This window comes from Triticum urartu, chromosome 2 (genome assembly GCF_003073215.2).
Source record: "Triticum urartu cultivar G1812 chromosome 2, Tu2.1, whole genome shotgun sequence".
Taxonomy (NCBI): domain Eukaryota; kingdom Viridiplantae; phylum Streptophyta; class Magnoliopsida; order Poales; family Poaceae; genus Triticum; species Triticum urartu.
Window position 1 is genome coordinate 749717940 of NC_053023.1, and position 4797 is coordinate 749722736.

Sequence of the window (4797 nt, forward strand, 5' to 3'; positions counted from 1 at the left end):
GTTGCATCACGGGAAGGCTGGCACAAGAGTAGTACTATTTGGCACGTCTCCTTGGTAATCGAGTACTTGAATGCATGCATGACGCGTCGGTAATTGCACGCATTCATGCTTTTGTCGCGTGCGAGAGGGAAGGTGGATCGGATCTGAGATTGTGACACGCTAACCCGCGGGCCCCACGGTGATTAATGCCCCACCTCCACCTCCACCTCCTCCACGGTACTATATAAACACCCACCCTTAACCTAATCTACATCTCATCCTCTTCTCCACTGCGCATCCAACCTCCCTCCCTCCTCCAGAAATCTAATCTCTCTCACTCGTATCAGCCGTTCGCCACGTCCATCGCCGGTGGTGGTCTGATGGCCCTTGGTTCGCCGGCCGATCCTACGAGTGATCTCCTTCCACATCAGCACCGATGAGATTCAGTCGGCGGTCACATCGTCTCGTCGTGCAATCCAAGCTACAGATTCTTCTTCACGATGGCACGACGCGAGTGGATGTGCGGGCTACTACCGCTAAGGCCTACGAATGGCCCATCCTATCCTATCCTGGTGGCTCCGGCCCGCCACGAAAACGCAACCCAGGTACGTGTTATCCATTTGGGCCCACCTTCCAGTTCCCATTCATTCACCACCCCAAGCATAACCTAGCCGCTGTCCCTCCACAGCACCGCCGTCATTTCCGCTCGAGCTAGTGTCCCCCTTGACGGAGAGGAGCAGAGCGGCTCCTCCTCCCCCTCGACGCCAAGCCAACCAGCAGTCAGTCAGGTGAGCTGCCCCCTCCCCCCTCACCTTCCTCATCATACACATTGGGGATCTAGTTTCCTTGTCATTTCCTTGTGCTTGGCTGCTTGCTTCTATCCAACCCTAGGTTGGTTGCTGGTGGTGCCCCCTCGCTCCGTTGAGTTTGATATGATTCTATGTTACAACATGTTCCCTTAAACATTATTCCTTGCAGCATCTCATTAGCTTTCATCTCTGTTTGGTTTTGATGCAGGCCAAGCCAAGCAGCAGGCAGGTGAGCTGCCCCCCTTTCTCTTGATCTTCCCCCTTTCCTCTTGATCTTCATGACAGGGATCTTGTTTTCTCACGGGATATTTCTTATGCAGCCCCTCCTAAACTCCTCCTGCTATTAGTACAAGGGGACTACTTCCCTCTGTTCCTTTGCAAGATGAAGTAGGGCACCGAACCCCCCTCCTAGCTTCTGAGTTTGATTTTAAAGGTGACCCATTCTCTTTTGCAAGCTCTTCTCTTGTTCCTCGCTGGACGCACGCAAAAAAAAAGCACTAAGTAGGAAATGTGCCATCTGCGGGAGGCCCTCCCCTACCTCCCCCTGTCCTCCTTTGAGGCTCATCTTTAATAGGCTTGACATTTTTTAGAATCAATTCATGTTAACTCTTTCAGATCTATAGTCAGTATTTGAATGTAATAGTCAAATGAAGTATCTTCTTGCCATTATAGTTTATATATTTTCTGCAAGCTTGTTGACTTTATTCCTTTGCTACTGCATATCTAAAAGCAGTGTCGTGTTAGCATTAAGGCAACTAGTAATGCACTTATTTATCAGCTGAATTACGTGCTAGTATTCTTTCTTTCTTTTAATGTATGTTTTGTTTGTCTATTTAAATATGAGTCCTTCCTCTTAATTTCCCTGTTTACCTTGCATTGTTGTCTTTTCTATGCAATTTGGATATCGGTTGGGTTGTTGGACCATCTTCAAGATTTAACTCCAAAGTGCGTCTGCAAGGAAACCAAAAAATCATGGTAAGCTCATTGTTTGCAGTCATTTCCTTGTCCAATTGCAGCTGCTATATGAGTCAGTTTGTGCGCTGTTATCTGATGTATATTATGTTAAACTTTTGTATTTGTACTGATTAATATTTGGTGCCTGTTCTGTAGAATTCTGTCAAATGAAGCATACATGTGTAAAATTGTCATCTTGTGATACTAGTGTTGGGAGGTTTCGTCAAAGATTTTTTGCTTTAATGAAGCATATATTTGTAAAACTCCACAGCATCTCGATTTATAGAATGGATGGCAACTAAAAATTATTGCTCATGTCTTACTCCACAGCTTGAGAAGATGCTTTTCTATAATCAACTCTTGTTTTTTATCTCATATTGGTAGTCAGTACTTGAGTGTTGTTTGGGGACTGGAACTTGAATTTTATACTCCATCTGTCCCATTATATAATGGCATGTTTCTACACTACAGTAGTGTTAAAAATGATCTCAAATTAGTGGATGGATGAAGCACTTAAGTGAAGCATACATTTACAAAAAGCCTCTTGTCATTCAAGTATTAGTAGATTTTCCTTAAGCTTATCTGATAACAGTATCTCATTAGCTGGGAATGCAGCTAATAATGCACTCAGTTATTAGCTGAATTATGTGCTTGTGTTATTTCTTTTCTCTGTCTGTTTGTAAAATATGAGTACCAGATGCAGCAAATATGTGAATCAATAAGTTTCCTGTAATCCAATATTTTGTATGTTATATTTATAAAGGAAAATCATAGTGAAGTAAAATAAACATTTGGGAAAGAAATTAACTTCTTGTGATCCTATTTTCCAAGATGTTCCTTAAAGCTGTCCCTCTTTATTCCTTGCAGCTCCATCTATGAAAAAAATCTCATTAGCTTTCTTCTCTGTTTTGCTTGGCAGATGTTCTAGCTAGTAGCTTGCTTAAATGGGCCGGCCGAAAAAGAAACCTGAGGTTCTTCATATATCTTGTTTCATTGTTATTATTTCAAATTATTGAATGTGTGTGTAAAACCTGCTAATCTTTGTTGTACATTTGTTTCCTAGTATCTCAAAGTAAATGCACACAATGCAAAGTAAGCTGCAAAGGCTTTGGCTAGGGAAAAAGTGGTGCACTTGGTGCAGTCATCATGTGAAGTAATCTAAAATTAAGATTGTGTCTTTGTTGCGTGCTTGTGAAAATTCATGTGTTTCCTTACGGATACAATGCAACAAAGAGACCTCCTGATTGGGTGACTGCTCCAGCCGGATTGAATCGAGAAAAGTTTATCAAAGATTATCTTTCAAATGACTATCTTCCAGTAAATGCAACTAAACAGCAGTTTGAGAATCTTTACGGGCAACTTCATTAGTATCATCTATCTATTTCTCCTCACTCATTGGAGAGCAACAAAAAGTGCAACATTAGGCCAGAGATTGTGGTTGGTGGGAAAGTTATCCCTGAGGAGAAGCATGATGGGACTCCAGTAACATCCTATATTGATAAAAATATGAAAGTGAGTTTCTTCTATCATGTTCTAGTTTCTTTTATGTGTGTTGGTAGTTTGGTTGGTTATGCCATTTCTGTTTGGTTACAACCTGATGTTACTTCTGATGGTTCCACATGCTATGCATCTATCCTTATGACTATTATTCTTTACTTTGTAGAATACATATCATATCATACGTGTGTGGGATGCTAGGAAGAAAGGAAGTTTCTTGGAGTTTCTCTGACAGAACTGTTCTGGTTACGTTTTGGCTTGGAGAGTGTATGCTCTTCTAGTTTTGTTCAAATCTGCAAAATGGTGATACTTTTGTGATGAACCTGCTATTGTGTTAGATTTGGGACATATTTGGACATTTGTGTTGTCTAAACAACATTCAACATATTCTGTTGTGTAAGTCCAGAATTTTGTTTGTTTGAATCCTTTAGATATACTTTCTTTCATGTGATATATTCTCAATAGTTTTGGGTTTAGCTGCAGGGAAGATACAAAATTTGGAACTGATTCAATGGAGGTGGGGGTTGATGTTCTCGATGCTATTTATCAGAATGCTACTACCATGGATGAGGATACCATGGATGAGGATGAAGAATCCATGGCAGCCGTCCACTTCCTTCTTTTACTCTTTGGTGAAGCGCCGCGGTCTGAAGTTTTCAAGACAATCATCTTTAGCACCATCACAAAAAAGTTAAGCAGTGTCAGGCAATCGGTCTTGTCTATGACTCGCTTGCTAAAAATTGGAATAAGTTGTGCAAATGTGCCTGCTATCTATGGCTGATGGTTCTAGAGGCTCTCATGGAAGCAAACTTAAGGGTTGAGAGACCAAATGTAATAAAACCGGCTGAACCTCATCACACTTTGGTTGATTTATTTAAAGAAATGACAATACACAAACGAAAGGCCCAACACAAGTGTAGCTCAATTGCAATGGATAACAATCTCCACGAAAGGCCCCCTCATACTAAACATTTTTATCTTTGTTCTTAAAACTCATTTTCTACACGAATAATTTTAACTAGTACAATTTTTCATTCTATTCAGCACAACTAAACATATAGTAATATATGTTAATATTAAGATACAATATTATACTTATGTAATTTTATCAATGATATGATTAAATACACATATATTAAATATAAGGGATCCCTAAATATAAATTATACATTGTACAAAATGTCGTTCGTTAAACTTTTATTTGAGATAATGCCTCTTCAAAATCATTGGTTAAGACTTTAGTGATTTTATATAGCAAAATAGGAAGAACATGATATGTCTTTGTAGATTTATTTATTCCACTTAGATGAATTAATATTTTATGTATGTCTTGTATCTATTTAAGTATTCTTAAATATCATGTCTTAGAGCTCTAAAGGGTATAGAAGTTTCTAGAGTGCATGGTTGTCTACTCTAGGTGTAAGTAAATAAATGTTGTAGTTTCCATCCTAAGCAAAGTTGGTTGTGATTCTTCTACTTTTCTATGAACCCAAAGGCTGCCGTAATAGCCACCCTATTACGGATGATGTTTAACTAACCCCAAAATTCATGAATCTAG

General features: G+C 39.7%; 1 long non-coding RNA gene across 1 annotated transcript; it reads left to right on the plus strand.

Annotated features, from left to right (window-relative positions):
- Nucleotides 1-277: 277 nt before the first annotated feature.
- Nucleotides 278-4186, plus strand: LOC125540473. Its single transcript, XR_007297320.1, has 8 exons — nucleotides 278-584; nucleotides 668-767; nucleotides 997-1017; nucleotides 1109-1763; nucleotides 2662-2713; nucleotides 2806-3254; nucleotides 3406-3635; nucleotides 3723-4186. It is a non-coding gene; the product is annotated as an uncharacterized LOC125540473 (long non-coding RNA).
- Nucleotides 4187-4797: the final 611 nt, after the last annotated feature.